Genomic DNA, 12,321 nt, shown 5'->3' on the forward strand with positions numbered 1-12,321 from the left:
ATCCAAAGCCAGGAGCCAGGTGCTTCCTCCTGGTCTTCCATGTGGGTGCAGGGCCCAAGCAATTGGGCCATCCTTTACTGCCTTCCTGGGCCACAGCAGAGAGCTGCACTGGAAAAGGGCAACCGGAACAGAATCCGGCACCCCAACCGGGACTAGAACCCGGAGTGCTGGCACTGCAGGCAGAAGATTAGCCTAGTGAGTCGCGACGCCGGCCTGTTCTTATAGTTTAAACTGCTCTTTATATGATTCTCATTTTGTTTCATAAATCATTTGCTATAAACTTAAAATATAATACGAAATGATGGCATTGTGGTGCAGCAGGTAAAGCTACCACTTGTGAAGCCCGCATCTCATATTGTGTGCAGGTTTGAGTCCTAGCCGTGTTTGTTATGGGTGTTCAGAAAGTGAGCAGCAGATAGAAGGTATCTTTCTCTCTCTCTCTCTCTTTACTTCTTCTCCTCCTCCTCCTCCTCCCCCCTTTGTTTCTCCCTCTCTCTCTGACCCTGCCATCATAATCATAAATATTTTAAGAAAATGACAGCCTGGCTGGCACCACGGATTAATAGGCTATTCCTCCGCCTGTGGCGCCGGCACACTGGTTTCTAGTCCCGGTCGGGGCGCTGTATTCTGTCCCGGTTGCCCCTCTTCCAGGCCAGCTCTCTGCTGTGGCCCAGGAGTGCAGTGGAGGATGGCCCAAGTCCTTGGGCCCTGCACTCGCATGGGAGACCAGGAGAAGCACCTGGCTCCTGCCTTCGGATCAGCACCATTGGAGGGTGAACCAACGGCAAAGGAAGACCCTTCACTCTGTCTCTTTTTCTCACTGTGCACTATGCCTGTAAAAAAAAAAAAAAAAAAAAAAAGAACAGCCTGGATGTCCATTGAGTGACAAAGACATTCTTTGTTCAGTCATCGAAGTGGCTTCATAGAAATAGGGCTTAGAGCTTAGTGGAAAAATCACTGGACAAGAAGATAATGGACATAAACATTAGCCCAGTATTTGGACACTCATTTTGCTCTGTATAAATAAAAATTACCATCACCTTTCACAGTGTTCAATTACATCAGCTCTATTGGGACTGTGCTCTATGAAGTTTCTCTTCACATCTTGGTCTATGTAGAAATTTGCACCTGTCAGGAGTAAAATGGAGCATAAATGGTTTCTCAGGAACAAAAGATCTCACTCTCACCTGCAACCATTGAGAGCTCAGATTCCTAACATTTTCATTTAATCTTTCTATCAGTTTAAAAAGATCCTCATCTTTATAATCAAAGTGATTATGGAAAATAATGGAGCAGATCACATTGCAGGGAGCACAACCCAGGATAAAGGTGGGATCACAGAGTGAGGCTGAAGAATTGAAAGCAATTTTAAAACACCATTAAAATATACAAATAAAGCACGATATTTTTGTCCATTCTAATTTAGAAATGTTAAGCAATGTCTTGCCTATAAATTCCTGTGACAGAAAAAAAATGACAGAAATGAAATAAAACAAACATCACTTTACTATAAGCCTGAGCTGACTAAATAATAGCTAAATAATGAAATTTCCAATACTCAATCACATTTATTGTTTTTCGATGTACCCTTTTATCACAAGAGATCTGCTATTTGGGAAGGATAATGAAAACAGTTTTAATAATTCAATTTTCAAACCAGAATCATGCATGTGTACAATGTCTTTAGACAATAATACACTGAAATGGAAGGCAGAAAATAGTGTGGGCCAGGAAACTTCTTATAGATAAATAACAAATAGTCACAAATAATGAAAAATGAAGTGTTGAACCAGTAGAGAGAGAAAAAGAGACAAATTGTGGGTAAATTCACACACTTAAATGAAAAAAAATTGTTAAAGCTGAAGGCATCCATGTAATATGAGAAAAAACAAAAACTAAATTATGAAGCTTATGATACCATTTAAGATGATTTGCATTCCAAATGCAGTGCTAGGTTCAACACTAGGCCCCACTCCTATCTCCAGCTTCCTGCCAATTCTGACTATTGAAGGCAGCAGGTGATGGCTCAAGTAGCTGAATTCATGCCACACAAGTGGGAGACCTAATCAAGCATATATTTCTGGCTCGATTATAGGCCTGGCTATGTGGTAAATTGGGGAGTGAACTAGCAGATGAGATCTCTCTCTCTCTCTCTCTCTCTCTCTCTCTTTCTCTCTCTCTCCCTCCCTCCCTCCTTCCTTCCCTCTTTGTGTGATGTGTGTGTGTGTGTGTGTGTGGTGTGTCTATCAAAATGTCTGACTTTCACTTTAAAGAAAAATTTTAGAAAAGTAAGGAAACTATAAATTTAAGATGGATATGTTTCCTTAAAGGAGTAAAATGAGAATGTTATTTATTTATTTCAAGCATACATCCTAGATTGAGGAAGCCAAAAAGTAATTGGAGTCTTCTTTATCAAGAGTTTCAATGTAAAAAAAAAAATTTCCTTTCTTGAGACATGACCAGCCAGTATCTCCAATTGCTTTCCATATTTAACATACTTGAGCAAAGTTGTCTTTTAGTTGATTCTAACATATTGTTCTGCACAACTATACCAAATAGCAAAATGTGTTTTAATACAATTTAAAACTTACCCATAAGTTAAGCCAAGTCTCTCATCTTACAGATAAACAAATGAATATGAAGGAGAGGTTTTCATTTTAGATGGCAGATTTGTACAGTGCAAATGTTACCATCAAATGATCAATAGATTTTATAGGTAAAGAGCTACCAAATTCATAGCTATAGACACCTCACAGCCCCCTCCAAAAGGGCATCTTGATTAAAAGTGGTCAGAATACATGGTAGAGAACAGGACATTAGGAAACCTGAGTTACTTGCTTCTCTGTCAGGCTTTCTAAACATTTATAGTACTCTACATATTTAGACAAAATTTTTTTACCCCAACAAGGTAGAGGATAATTTGGAAAGCCTTGGGAACTGTGCATTTGTGTGTATGTATGTGTTACCTACAGAAAACCTGATTTTCAATCTTTCACTTTGCTTAGAAGAGAGGATTAAAAACAAAGTAATTTAGAAACTGAACTGATAATCAGACACATTGTGAGCAACACATCTCAGAGCAGTAGACCTGGTTGTGGAGGAAAATATGTCACAATTTCTCAAACATAATTATCAGATAATACACTTAACAAGTTTCATTGCACTATTTTATAAATAAAGAAACTGGGACTGGAATTCTAAATTAATCTCCAGATTCCTGCAGCCAGTAATTAGAGGGTATTTGCTGCCTATTCAAACTCTGTGGCTTGAAATCAATACCCAGATGACTTCAGGATCATATGGCAAGTCCTTCTCATGAGGATCCTGACTCAGTAGGGTCCCAATGTCACTAGTGTTGTATGTCCTTAAAAGTCACCCCAAGTAAGTCTAATGCCCAGCCGAGTTTGAAATCTACTGGCATTTAAAGGACAGAAAGAGAATAAACAAGATTTTTTTTCTGTGTGTCTCTTTCTGTCACTTTGCCTTTCAAATAAGTAAAATAAATCTTGTAAGAAAAAAAAAAATCTGCCACCCATGTGGGAGACCCAGGAAGAGTTTCCAGAAGCCAGGAGCTTCTTCCAGTCTCCCACGTGTCTGCAGGGGCCCAAGAAATTGCACAATGCTTTGATGCTGTCCCAAGATAATTAGCAGGCAGCAGGATCAGATGTGAAGCAGCCCGGTCTTGAAAAGGCGCCCATATGAGATGCCGGCACCACAAGAGGAGGCCCAAGCTGCTTAGCTGCAGTGCTGGCCAGGAGATCTCTTGCTTTGTCTGTACTTAGTTTCTGTCATTCTGTCTTTTGAGTAAATCAAATAAATCTTGAAGAAGAAGAATAATAAGGAGGAGGAGAAGAAGAAGATGGAAGAGGAGAAGAGGAAAAAGAAGAAAAGGAGGAGGAGAAGGAGGGAGGGGTATCAAGGGAGGAGGGGGTAAGAAGGAGGAGGAGCAGCAGGAAGATGATGAAGACAAGGAAGAGAAGGAGTAGGAGTAGAAGAAGAAGAGGAAGAACAAAAAGCAATAGCAACATAGACAGGGCCAGGACATTGCAAGCAGCGTTTAGGGAGGAACAATTTTTTTCCATCTTGTAGCATCCTGGGCCACACAGCAGGATTTCACAGAATCTAATAGAATTCTGATGCCACCAGTTGGCCACTGAATGTTTACTTCTGTCTTTGATTCACCTAGACTAGTTCAGAACCCATAGTGATACCCGTTTTTATTGATTCTGCAGAGAAGTTCAATTTCCATGGATATTCTGAAAAAAGAAACCACATGTATATATAATAGATGATTTATTGAATGAAATTTGTATCAGAAGCACTTCACTTATCACTGACCTTCAGGCAAATGGCTGAAAATCAAAGGTCAGCAGTACTCCTGATTCTTGTCACTTAGTTATTTTGATTCTATCTACAGGGACCTAAATATTTCTCAACTCCTGAAATTGGTAGAAGAAGCATCAAAGCTTACAGAGAGCATTTTGGTTTATAATCCTCTGTCATAAGAATCTGCATCCAGAGATAAATTTTATTTTAAAAAGAGTCAATCTATTTTCCCTTTGTATGCCACAGGAAGAGCATAATGAATACTTACCTTAGTTAGGGATTTACTGATGTCCTTAGCATCTATCTGGAGAATATTTCCAATGATTGGGAAAGGAATGGGGCCAGGAGGAAGCTTCCCTCTCCCAGCATTCTGCTTCCAGAGTGAAAGGAGAAGTAAACAGCAGAGACCCAACACCAGGACAACTGGATCCATTCTCTTCTTCCTGGATTCACTGTGAGCTGGGAAGCACAGGCTTTTATACCACTCTCGCTAAAATTCTTCTCTGAGGGGTCAAGCAATGATGCACTTTATCCTCTCTTCTGAGTGGACTTTGCCTCCATGACAGAGATGAAAACAACATATTCTTTAGTTGCATCATGTTCTTTCCTGTGCTCATTCAGGAAATGGTAATTTCATTGTACTGGGTTGTGCCCATGTATTGGTAATTGGAAAAAAAAAAAAAAACAAATGGTTTCAATGTGCAGTCATGATAGAGAATTAATTATGATACAACAAAATCATGCCAAATTCTATTCTGTGTATAATGACCAGTTGAGAATTTATGACTAGAGAAATCATAGTATGCTATGACTTTTATAATGTATTATACATGCATATACAATATATATGTTAGTGTGTCTTGAAGCTATGTCAAAACCTGAGACACTTTGTACTCAATGATGGCAGCTTTAAAACATTTAGTGTATTCTAATAATATTATAAATAACTAAACATTAGAAAGTAACCATACACCATAAATATTTAATAACCAGAAATGACCAAATCACTAGCTAAATCAATTGGCATGATTTTTGCCATTAAATTTTAAAAGGAAAACTTGAGAAAGCAGAGAATATTAATTTTAATTTTCAAGTGAATAGAGATTCATAGACAACAGAGGACCTGGACAGGGTCACAGGCTCACAAGTCACAGAAAGGAATTTGTGTTTTTATGTTTAATTTTTTTTTGGAGAGTTGTTTTAAATAAAATTTAATTTAGTTTTAAAAACTTTATTTTTCTTTATTGGAAGGCAGAGAGTGATAGAGCGAGAGCGAGCGAGAGAGAGAGAGATTAGACAGGGTTAGAGAACCATTTCCTGTATCTTGCTTCACTCCCCCAAATTCCACAGACAGCAAAGGCTGAGACAGGTCAAATCAGAAACCCAGAAGTCAATCCAAGTTACCACATGGGTGAAAGGGGCCCAAGAGTTGAGAAATCTTCTAGTGCCCCAAACCCCTCCTGTATAGAACTAGCATAAACCAGCTCAAACAGTGAAACCAGGAATCAAACCCAAGCTTATGACATTGAATGCCTGTGTCAAAAGCAGCAGCTGATCTTCTCAGCCACAGTGTCTATTCCGGGGGATTTCTTTGAGATCTGATGCCCATCTTGTGTACTAAGTCCTACACACAGGCAGCCTCCAGAAGTTCAACAAATAAAGGAATCCTAAAATATTAGTGACACTCAATAAACAACACACTATTTTCATAATAAAGCAGACATCACACCCAATAGGAGCTCCTTTAATTAATTCCAAGGATAAAAAAAAACCACATGTGCTCACATGAACAGAAAAAGACAGGGTTCTTCCTGTTGATTCACTGTAGAGGTAAAATTCAGTCAGTGTAACTAAGGAAAGAGACAATCCCAGAGAATCTGAGGGAAACTCTTGGGAAACAAGAACTACCCTCACCTCATGTTCAACTCCAGCCAAGGATGATTCTGTTGCTTTGGGTCTGTCATGGTCTGAAATGAAAAGTGAGATAATGCGGCAATTCAGGGAAATATTAGAAAGAGTGCTCTTGCAGATGCACTAGAGGAGGAGAGGAAGGGAAATCACTCAATGGACCCACAGCTCAAAGAACCACAACTTGTTGACCTGAACAGGAGGTGACACTGTGTTCACGAGAAGGTAAACCTCACTGAAAGATAAACGTTACTAGATCACCAATGACTATGCTTATACAAAGGCATGTTTTTTACAGTATCATCAGATGATTCTGTAAATTGGCTAGTGCTATTATTTCTGAACTGTATTTGTAAAAATTAAGTCTTGTCGAGATCAACTTAGAGAATGTTTGGCCATGAACAGAGAGATTCTGACAATTAACAAAGAATTTCACACCTTACACATTCTTCGGATTCTGTTACCTTTTCCTAAGGTAAAATCATTCAATTTGAGGGATGAGGAAACTTGGCCCTGAGATTCTGCTCCATATCTGAAGGCACACAGTCTGCTGATGTCAGACTTCTGAACTGTCGTCGTGTGTCCCATGTCTTGCTGTCTTCCTCAAACAAGGCCTTCAGTTTACCTGGATTTACCAACATTTTTAGAGTAAGCTATGATTCACTATTTCATGATTCACTCTAATCTGTGGCTTTGAAAATCAATATCAATTTGGTGAATAATTACCAAAAAAATTGATCAAAATCGGGTTCAATACTTAGAACTTGAACAGTTCTACTTCTTTTTTTTTAAATTTTTTTTATTTTAATTTTTATTTTTTTTTGACAGGCAGAGTGGACAGTGAGAGAGAGAGACAGAGAGAAAGGTCTTCCTTTGCCGTTGGTTCACCCTCCAATGGCCGCTGCGGTTGGCACGCTGTGGCCGGCGCACCACGCTGATGCGATGGCAGGAGCCAGGTGCTTCTCCTGGTCTCCCATGGGGTGCAGGGCCCAAGGACTTGGGCCATCCTCCACTGCACTCCCTGGCCACAGCAGAGAGCTGGCCTGGAAGAGGGGCAACCGGGACAGGATCGGTGCCCCGACCGGGACTAGAACCCTGTGTGCCGGCGCCGCAAGGTGGAGGATTAGCCTAGTGAGCCGCGGCGCCGGCCACAGTTCTACTTCTTGATTCATGCAACATTCAGGAGAAAGAGAAGACATTTTCTGCCTAATTCACATAGTTCTAAACTCTTAACAGAACCATATCAATTTGTTTTGGTTTCAATGAGCTCTGTCACTCTCTGTACAGCAATCACATTACTCCTTGAAGATAAGTGACCTCGGTTTCCTCCTTTCCCATGAGTTGACATCCTGCCTGGACTGTTTATATACACATAGTGTTTATGAAAATCCTGGATAATCTTTCTTGAAAAGTAGAGAGATGGATTGGGAAAGAAAGAAGAGACAGAGACTTCCCATTTGCTGGTTACTCCTCTAATGCCTACAGTGACTGTTGCTCTGTCAGACTAAAATTGAGAGCTGAGAACTCAATGCGTGTCAATCACATAGGCAGCATGGCCCAAGAATGTGAGTCATGGCCTGCTGCCTCCCAGGGTTTGCATCATCAGGACGTTGGAATGGGAGCAGCACTGAGACTGAAACTCAGGCCCGTCCAGGGATGTCAGGAGTCCCAGATGGAACATTAAGTGCTACTTGAAACACTAGTCCCATGATCACATATAATCCAAAGATAAAAGTGATCTCTGAGATCAACTAGTCCAAATTTTTTTGATGTTCAGGAATGAGCAATATGTACCTCAGTGACATATAGTGTCACAAATACATCAGTAAGAGAGATTGTCTTAGAATCCCAGTTTTCCAGGGCCGGTGCTGTGGGGCATCCATATTGGCTTTGGTTCAAGTCCCAGCTGCTTCATTCTGTGAGTTTGCTGTGTGGACTGCTTCCTATGTTGGAGCATTCACTCCTTTTTAATTCTATCTGTTTCATTCAATCAATGTGATCACTATAATACTTAATCCTATCCAAATGCTCACTTTATCTCTAAAAATGCTATTTTTACCACTGTGCTTAACGGTATTTGGAAACCCATGGCAAGTTTTTAAACTGTACCCTTAGAAGTATGTTTATACAAATGTATAAAGAAGTAACAGATTTACAGTTATAAATTCCATACATTTCACAGTTACAACAGTGAGTTCCTCCCACCATGCTGATCCTCTCACCTTTCTTTTTCTTCCCTCTCTTATTCCCACTCATATTTTTACTAAGATCTATTTTCAACTAAATTTATACACATATGATTATCTCTATGTTGAGGAAAGAGTTCAAAATAGTATGAAGGAAAAAAAAAAACTGTTCCTCAACCGTCAAGACAAAGGCTGTTCAAAGTCATTGCTTCTCTGGCACTTTTTTTAATATAAGGGATACAAACTTCATGCATTTCATACATACAAATTTACGAACATAGTGATTCCTCCACACTACCTTCCTTCCCCCAAAAATTCGTATTTTAATATGGAAACCTCCAGTGTTCCTCAGTTCCAGGTTTCCTATTAACTTGGCAGGTGATCAGCACTGTCTCCTTGCAGTCCACCTTCCACCATGCTAGCCTTTTGCTCAGGATAATTGCTCCACAGCCCCCAAGGTCCTGAGGCTGCTGCTCCAGTTCACTCACTTCCACCCCCAACAGACTCATGGCCAAGTACGTGGAACTCGATGTGACTGGCACCAAACAGTACACTGGAGTGTGTCTGGTCAAGGTTTTTAAATATTTGCCACAGGAATGGGCTAAAGCACCTGGACAAGGTGAAGTTGAGAAACTGCGGATTGCCAAGAATCCAGGAAGGACTGTGGTGTTCTTTACTTTGGATGAAGATTCTGCTGCGAAGCCAGCTGTAGTCAGTGCTTCTCAAGATCATCCGTGTGTCTGGCAAACTGCTGGATGGTAAACAGTATTTACTGAGAGCTCCTTGGAGAGGCTGTCTCTGGAAGGAGCTGGAATAAAGAGCTGAGTGCCAACATGCTGCCAGTGAGAATACATGAGATTGAAGAGATTGCAAACAGATTGCAAACTCCCAAAGCAGTAAGACCAACCCAACAACTGGGTATAGTTGTAACAACCAATTATAAACCTGTTGCTAATCATCAATACAACATTGACTATGAATGGAGAAACAAGATGGAAAATGAACCCAAGCTGATAAACAGCAAGTTTTAGCCAGGCTGTTTTCAGCCTTTGAGAAGCACTAGTATTCCAACCTTAAGGACCTGGTGGACATCACAAAACAGCCTGTGGGCTTCCAAAGGAAACCTTGAAAGAAGTTGGTATTCAGAATGTAAAATGATCCATAAAAACATGTGGGTGCTGAGGCCAGAATACAAACACTATAGGGGAGAAGAAAAGAAAGATTAAGCCAAGGCCTGACTAGCTGGCTGGTGGACCCCCTGAAGGGTAACACTGAGGCCACAGCCTTGATTCTGAACACTTGAGGGCCTGGGTCTGTAGCAGTAACATGGCTGGTACTGTTGTTTCTCTTGGACAATTTTTTTTTTTTAATTTTTGACAGGCAGAGTGGACAGTGAGAGACAGAGACAGAGAGAAAGGTCTTCCTTTTGCCGTTGGTTCACCCTCCAATGGCCGCCGCGGTAGCGCGCTGCGGCCGGCGCACCGCGCTGATCCGATGGCAGGAGCCAGGTGTTTATCCTGGTCTCCCATGGGGTGCAGGGCCCAAGGGCTTGGGCCATCCTCCACTGCACTCCCTGGCCACAGCAGAGAGCTGGCCTGGAAGAGGGGCAACCGGGACAGGATCGGTGCCCCGACCGGGACTAGAACCCGGTGTGCCGGCGCCGCTAGGCGGAGGATTAGCCTATTGAGCCGCGGCGCCGGCCGGACAATTTTTTTAAACCTGTAATTCTTATAAAGTTTCATAAATGTTTTTTTGAATAGAAAGAAGTTGAGTTATAGACTTGTAGCAAACCAGATTATGCATGAATAGGAAAGGGTTGGGGGATTAAAAAGGTTTTTCTTTATAATGATTACCTTCTAAATGTGAAATGAGGAATTTGTTTTCTAGATTAAGACTGTTTTGCATATCTCTTGAGGAGCAGAGGTAATGTGTATTCCAAGAGGGGAAAGTCAGCTACAGAAACTGTTAAGAATGAAAAGCCAGTTCCATATTCCATAATTGCTGGAGAACCATCTGTTTAAAAAAAAATGGAGGGATAAGGTGCCCTTGTTTCATGTCCAAACACACAGTAATAAAAGGAGAACATTTAAGTTTGTAGTGAAATGGCAGTTTTCATCCTTAGTTCATTGTACTCAATTATATTGAATTGAGAAATGGACAAAAACTTGCTCCGTTAGGACTTCTTGGAGTCAGCCTTGTGGCAGAGCAGGTAAAGCTGCCGCATGCAATGCAGACTTCCCATACGGACACCTGTTCAAGGCCCTGGCTGCTCTACTTCCAGTCCAACTTCCTGCTAATGGCCTGAGGAAAGCACCCAAAATGGACCAAGTGCTGGACCATGCCTCCCAATAGGAGACCTGGAAGACACTCTTAGCTCCTGGCTTCTGCCTGGCCCAGAGCTGGCCACACAGCCATCTAGGGAGTGAACCAGCTGATGGGAAGATGGATCTTTCTTTCTCTGTAGCTTTGACTTTAAAATAAATAAATAAATAGAAAGAAACAAAATCATAACTTCCAAGGAGATGATATTAGAAGATGGATTATATGATAGATTTTTAGGTCATGAGGTTAGTGCCCCCATAATTGAAATTCCTGCCTTCTATAAGAGACCCCAGAGAACCCTTTCATCTTGTCTGACACATGAAGACACAGCCAGAGATGCCATCTACACACCAGGAAGATCCATACAAGATAACAAATGTGCTGGAGCCTTAATCTTAGACTTCCCAGCTTCCAGAAGTGTGAGAAGTAAATTTCTGTTCTGTGTAAGTCACCAAGTCTATGACATTTTTTACATCAGTCTGAACAGACTGAGAATCAATTCTGTATGAGTGAACTTAAAGAAATTCTCATGCTGAAAAATGGTCTATCATTTATAAAGCATTCCATCTAAATTCAAAGTTACTAATTGATAGATAATCTATATGGGCAGTGGGAAGATAAGTGGGCTGATCTGATTAATAAAATTAACTAAAAGTCAAGTTTGAGATGATGTCTACTCTCATGTTATCCATATTCATATTTATCATTAAGTCTGCAAAAGATCAGGAGAATCACATCCTTAACAAAGAAATTGCCAAATGGCAACAGTGTCTCTTTAAGCTTGCTTGGAATCACAGACTTCTCTCTGAAACCCTCTACCATTAATTCCAAAACCCTAAGCCTGTAATAAATTCCTCTGCCTTCCTACCCCTGAACACCTTTAACGATCAGGGGCAGTGCCAGGGACCTGGAGGCTCAATAGCGACCCGGATAGCAGGACAGTTGAACTCCAGAAGCTGAACCCTCCCAAGGAGAGCTGTGGCCTCTGCACAGCTCTCTTTCAAACCAGGAACCAAGAGCTTCAAGACTGTGGAAACCCTAAAGAGAGGACAGCCCTGGGAAGAAGATAGGTGGAGACAAGACACATTTCTAATGAAGACATTCTTCCTCTTTGCCAGCCCTGGAATACTGTATCTGATGGTGGGTATGAGAAGTTGCTGACTGTATCTGAGGAAGGGCCACCTTCTGGATGTGATGGTCATGAGAGCCAAGAATGTGAGTCTTCCTGTGGGGTTTGCCTCCATCTGAGCTGAGCAAGGCTATGTGATGCCTCACCATAGGGAAGCTGGACCTGACATTAGAGGGGTTTGGAGAGCCTCCAGCCTATGTGATATTTCCTAATTCTAATAATAGGATTTGAATCTGTGCTCACAATAAGCCCCTGTGTGCACCCACTGGACAATGTGTCAGTGAACATTTGTGAAGAGAAAGGAAAAATGGTGGGTGAATGAAGGAGGGGGGAAGCAAATATGAGCTGGCCAGCACTGTGGCATAGCAGGTAAACTTTCCTCCTGCAGTGCCTGCATCCCATATGGGTGCCAGTTTAAGTCCTGGCAGCTCCACTTTGATCCAGCTCTCT

The 12,321-nt window shown here is 41.4% G+C and overlaps 2 pseudogenes; one reads left to right on the forward strand and one right to left on the reverse strand.

Annotated features, from left to right (window-relative positions):
* LOC133775775 (cytochrome P450 2C16-like) overlaps nucleotides 1–6,822 on the reverse strand; it is a 33,739-nt pseudogene extending 26,917 nt beyond the window's left edge.
* Nucleotides 6,823–8,927: 2,105 nt separating this feature from the next.
* On the forward strand, nucleotides 8,928–9,646 carry LOC133776214 (general transcription factor IIF subunit 2-like; annotated as a pseudogene).
* The last annotated feature ends 2,675 nt before the right edge of the window (nucleotides 9,647–12,321 follow it).

This window comes from Lepus europaeus, chromosome 17 (genome assembly GCF_033115175.1).
Source record: "Lepus europaeus isolate LE1 chromosome 17, mLepTim1.pri, whole genome shotgun sequence".
NCBI lineage: Eukaryota > Metazoa > Chordata > Mammalia > Lagomorpha > Leporidae > Lepus > Lepus europaeus.